Here is a 6,326-nt window from a genome sequence, read left to right on the forward strand (position 1 = left end):
AAGTTTGTCCCAAGACAAAACATTCTTCCAAGTTCCATGTTCCCAAGACACAGAATGTACACAGAATGCGCACATCTTTTCCTAGATAATGCTGCAGCTGTCCTCAAGAAATAAGCAGTAAGAAAACATGAAGGTGCCAGGGAGTGGGAGGCTCTGACAATCCCCCTTTCTCACCCTCTGGATGACCTTGCCCTGCTGCTTCAATCCTTCAGGTTAACTCTGGCTCTCCACATCTCCTCCCTTTTTATTTCTTGATCAGATTTCATGCAGCTCAACCAAAAGGGTTTAATCATCCCCACCAGAAGTCTGAAGAAACGAGAAAGACAAAGAAATAAGCAGGCTAATGTAACAACATGTAGCAAATAATGTAAAAACATTGAAACAATATTAAAAGGAGAAAATCCATGTAATGTATCAATAATTATTTTTGCACCTCCCTCTGGGTCAATCCCGGGTGGATGGCTATTTTCTATTTGCTCTGTTATAGTAAGAAGAGAATTAATGTCTAATGTGACATTCAAAAACTTGAGAGTGTAGATGACTTTTGCTAATCTCCATGCTGGGTCAGAGGTGACCAGGAAAACTCAGGCTACTTTTGTCAATGACTTGTTAGACAAGATCAGTGTAAGGGAGCATAGGTATGCCCAAGTCTAGGATACATATAATTGGTCAGTGCGTAATAAATGTCATTATGACCCAGCACATAACCAGTTCAGTACATAGCTCATTCAAACTAATGAGTTGTATAGGTGCAGCTGGCTACTATAAGAGGAAGGGAGATAAAGGTTGTTGCTAGGGCAGGCTGTGTCCTTGAGGGAGAAACTGCCTGAGATAGTATTTTGAGGCTAGGGAGAAATGTGATTTTTAAAGAGAAATGTGATTTTAGATTTGGGACCCAAGTGCATGCACCCAAGCACCCCATCATTCCCCCATTAAAACAGATGGAACACAAAATCTTTGGGGGTAAGGGATGAAGGTCTCGGCTTCTGAAACTGCTTCGTGCTGAGATTGGATAAAGAGCTGTCTCTGCCTCACAGAGTCCTGCCATTGGAGGGGTTGGGTCTGTAGCCAGTGTTGGAAAGTTGGTTGATGCCAGGTCCAGAGAGTGATGGGTCATGGTCTTGGACAAAGAGGATGGTACCCAGCCTGAGCTGTCATCTGCAAGTGGAGGGTACTGAACCTAGAAGACACAAATCTGGCACAGAAATTAAACAAACAAGGGCCAAAAAGGAGTAGGAAGAAAATGACTAGAAGTGAGGTGGGTGTGAGAATACTGTCAAATTTTCTCACACTCTCTTGACATACCTAGTAACCATCTAGGAATAGGAGGGATTTGGATGACTCCCACTTGTCCCCAACCTCCTTGTCTGCTTTCCATATTTTTCATCAAGCTTTTATATATGCAAATCTTTTGAACCCATCATTCAGACTGCTTCATTTTCCTTTGTATTTCTACCATAGACAAGACAGCTCACAAATACTCTTCACTACTATAGCTGTATTGTCTTAAACAAAAGAGGTTTCTAACTTCAACCTCACAACTGAATAGATGTACATCATTGTTTCACAGGCTTGTTTATCCTTCTCTGATTATATTCACTCTGGAAGAAAAACTTTAGAAATTAAGTTGTTAATAAGTTCAAACACTAATTTTAACTCTTGCTTAGGCCATGGAATGATTACAAATTCAGATTAAAACAGCAAGATCTTTTTCTGCTTTATAGATCATTACATATTAACTTAGAAATATATCATCTTGAAAATGAAAATTCAGTAGGCCTTACAAGAGATATTGTTTTTAAAACATTTCTTCTAAAAGTGTTTCCTTTTCTTTTAAAACAGGTTAAATTTCATCCTGATGTTCAGAGAGTTACTAAACTTTTATAAAAAACAGTAGTTAAAACCTTTTAAAATGATAGCTCTCTTTTCACTTTGAAGCAAAAATAAACCTTTTAAAATTGAAATTCATTAAAGCTGAGTTGTTACAAAAATGTCCTTAAGTAACATGAATTCTCAAAGTATTGTAACAAACTAAATTCTTAATTATTGCAGAATTCCTAGATATCACAAAATGCTTTAGTCAAAAAGGTGCAATGGAATCTCACATTGGTAATAGTAGGAGACTGTTCACAGAAAAACACTACTGCTTTTAAAATCCTTTTAAACAATGGGGACATCTTAAGGTGAATCTTAAGTAGTTTACATAAATTTCTGAACATGTTCTAATTTCAGATAAAAATAATATTAAATTTCCCAGTAAGATTACACAGAATGGCTCACATGTTTTACTGACTACTTGCTATTGATCATTGAAATTTCCTACAGAAGGAAAAAAGCAGGGACATGTGACATACCAAATATGACAGGATATAACATCGTTGACTCTGTTTGAATTCAGATAAGAGTGAAATTCTCCATTTATGCAGTATCTGTTTCATCTATTCATCAGGATTAGTCAGGTGAGAAACATTCCTTTTTAAAGGAACACAATGGGGAATCTGACCAGGGGGATCCCATCCTAGATTGAGGCTAGAATTATCCCCTTGGTGTTTCTTTTCCAGATACAAACTTCACCTGTTAACAGTACAGGATCACATTCCCTCTGAATAACTTGTGGCATTTCTCTCAGATACTGATTTAATGCAGACAACTATACCCAAATTCAAACTCAAACAAAAATAGCTATGGTCCCAAATGCCTTTTCCTTTAAACAACAAATTTCACTAATCACAGCTTAGAGCCAGATACAGTTATTTCTATTGTCATGGCGTTGCAATAAGCAAGAAACATTTACTGGGACTCACATATATAAGGGATTCCATTTAAGATCTTTACTTCTCAAATTTAAAACTTGTCCTGATATAAAAGCCAATTGTTGAAAATCCTTTCTATTTATTACAACTTCTGAGCAAGTCATTTTCTGATGACCCTGCCCACATGGATGGCTCTCAGGGGCCTTAACAATTTTACAAAATAAAAGGAATTGGCACGGATCTCATGCCTGCCAACCCCCAAACATACAGGAGGACTGTTCTGAATGGGCAGAACCAATCTAAATAAAGTTTTCCTTCAGTTCCTTTCCACACACAGTAATCAATTAGCAATTTTAGGTTTAGCGTTAAAACAGTAACTCCAAATAACTTAAGTTAACAGCCTTACAACTTTTAAAACGATAGCCAAATTGTTTTAACTGAAACTTCTTTAACAGGTGCCAATTGGCAGCAACTGGCTGATCAGAGGCACAGACGTGATTGAAACAGCAACAGGGACTAGGTGAGCCTGTACAGTCTGTACATGACTAGCTTATTGTAGCTCATCAAGACTTCATATAGTCAAACATATCAATATATCCTGTGTGAATTCAATAGTTCCCAGGGAAAGTTAGTCCCAAGACAAAATATTCTTCTGAGTTGTGTGTTCCCAAGACACAGAATGCACACATCCTTTCCTAGATAATGCTGAAGCTGTCCTCCAGAAATAAGCAGTGAGAAAACATGAAGGTGCCAGGGAGGGGAAGGCCCTGCCAATCCCCCTTTCTCATACTCTGGATGACCTTACCCTGCTGCAGTCAATCCTTCAGGTTAACTCTCCACAAGGCCATATTTGCAAAACCATTATAAGAGTGGTCTCTGCACATCTAGAGGACAGAGTGTTATTAGAAAGGGAGAATGGACAGAAAGTTGCAACATAGAACCAAAGCATATCTCTGGGGTCAGGTAATTGACTGAAAAATAGAATATGTAAGGTCCATAATATCTACTCCAAATAATTGTTTTAAAGCATTTTGACTCAGTAGAGCTAAATGTACCCTTGAAGGCTCTCATTGAACAAGTTATCTTCCACTATAAGTTAAAAAGAGGGAAATTTCTTCGATAGACACAATGGAGACATTTTCCAGGAAGTGCAGAGCACTGCCATGAAATGAAATCTAAAACAGAAACATATGTTCACTCATAGTCATATGAAGCAGACATAGATGAAGTTTTAGTTGTCATTTATACCACTCCTTTACGGGGAAATAAACTGACTCTCAGTAAGTAAAGTCATGGTAAATAAGAAAGCCAGGATCAGAACAAAGAATATTGGGTTTAAAATGTTATTTAGGCTCCACTGCACCAATCTGCCAGGAGCATGGAGCAGATTATGGCTTGAATACAAACAGAAGAGTAGGGGCAGGGTTCTCTAATTCCTCCCATTCCCATACGACATCACATGAACAGATCAACACTACAGAGCCTCTGAAGGGAAATTCATGACAATATCAAAGAGATTGCTTGACAGAACCAGGACAACATTGTACATAGTAACAGCCACAGTGTGCAAGGATTGACCTTGGTAGACTTAGCCCTTCTCAGCAATGCAAGGACCTAAAACAATTCCAAAGTACTCATAATGGAAAACGCCATCCACATCAAGAGAAAGAACTATGGAGTCAGAATGCAGAGAGAAACAGATTATTTTCTTGCTTGTTTTGTTTCTTTCTCTTGGTTTCTACCATACTTTATAATTCTATGCAACACGACTAATGCAGAAGTGCGCTTAACAGTAATGTATGTGTAGAGTTTATATCAGATGCATGTTGTCTTGGGGAGGTAGGGGGAGAAAATTAAAAACTTATGGAGATGAATGTTGAAAATAAAAATAAATAAATTAACTAATAAAAATAAATAGAAAAACTCTATCTGTACAATGAAAAAGCAAAGTGCAGAAGGCTCCAAAATTGCCCAGACTCTTGATGACATGCACCTCAATGTACAGGAGGTTCACTCAGGCTGTCTGTTAGTCTCTTGAACAGGAACACCAAATCGACAATGAGCTGGATCCAGAAATGAATAGGAGGATGAGAGCAAACTGCATTTCACTGGAGAGATTGTGTGGTGCTTTCAGCAATTACAAACTGTCCATCTCATTAATGTCTGTTTCTACTGATGACATGCATACCTTTGAATCATACAACACCAAAATCCAGTGGGAGTAAAACACCAAAATTACAATTTAAAACAACAGAAAAAAAGTACAATTAGTCATCAAAAGCCTGCAGTGGGCAACCATCAGCTAGGCCAGAAGTGACATTAAATCCATTATTAGACAGACTAGGAAGGACATGGCCAGACATGTAATGAGAAGGAGAAATAGCAGATTGGTGGACATGAGCAAGACATCAAGAAAACCAGAGGGTGTGCCATGGCAGATCGATTGGTATATGAGGATCCAGGGAGAAAAAGTCCCTTTTTGGCCAGTAACTCACAGTTAGGGACCTGTTTTACCTGGGCCTTGGACTCCTCACCTATAAGAGTAAAAAGATGGGATTAAATCATGTCTCAAGAAATCTCTCTTATGCCTGGAATGCAGGCACTAGTGTAGGAAGTGCGAAATGCCACAATCTGCCTGCTTCTGTCCCAAGTGTAGAAGGCCCTTGCCCATTCCCTAACCAGTCAAAACATTTGATGGGACAACAATTTTTGGTGCATGGAAATGAAGTCATATTGCCCCCCCCCACAAGTTAGGTGGGGAGTAAGGAAGAGGGGTCTCATGAAAAGACAGCACCAAAGTTCCTCATTTTTACCTTCACAACAGTTCTGCTACATGTCCCCTTCACTCCACTCACCCTGGTGTCACCTGGTGGGTGTCCCTGCCTCCACTCAGCCCAAAGGGACCTTCCTAAAATAATGGTCTGACCCTACCACACATCCAGCCCACCATTCAATATACTTCAGAGTCTCCTGTCACTTCCAGGATCAAATACAAAATCCTGTTTGGTCCTTAACGCTCTTTGTAACCCAGCTGCTTCCACACTGGCCAGTCTTCCCACACTTTGCTCCCCTCCACTTCCTTTGTGTTGGAAGGACACTGGCCTTTTGGCTCTTATGCCCACAGGACTCAATCTCTCAGTTCTGTGTATGTTCACTGGCCATCCCCCCATGTCTAGACTTCTGTCTCCTCCCTTCTGCCTTACTTCAGACCCAACTCAGAGCCCATCTCCTGCAGGAGACCCTGCCTGGACCCCTACCCACCCACCACTTGTGTCCTCCTGATATGACTTTCCATTTGCCCTGTCTATGACTTCTCTGCACATAGTGGATTCCATGCTGTCCTTTCCATTGGACTGAGAGTAGGGACTGTTTTAACCTTTCCTTGTATCACTACTACTTCTCACAGGACCTGGCACATAGTAGGTGCTTGATAATTACTGGTTGACTAGCTGGATTTACAATTCAAGGATCAAAGTTAAAATCAAGCTCTGACGGATATTACCTGTATGACTTTGGACAAGTCATTGAAAAGTTCTTTGCTTTAGTTCTTCATCTGTGAAGTGAGGGAATTGG

This window comes from Notamacropus eugenii, chromosome 7 (assembly GCF_028372415.1).
Source record: "Notamacropus eugenii isolate mMacEug1 chromosome 7, mMacEug1.pri_v2, whole genome shotgun sequence".
Lineage (NCBI taxonomy): Eukaryota > Metazoa > Chordata > Mammalia > Diprotodontia > Macropodidae > Notamacropus > Notamacropus eugenii.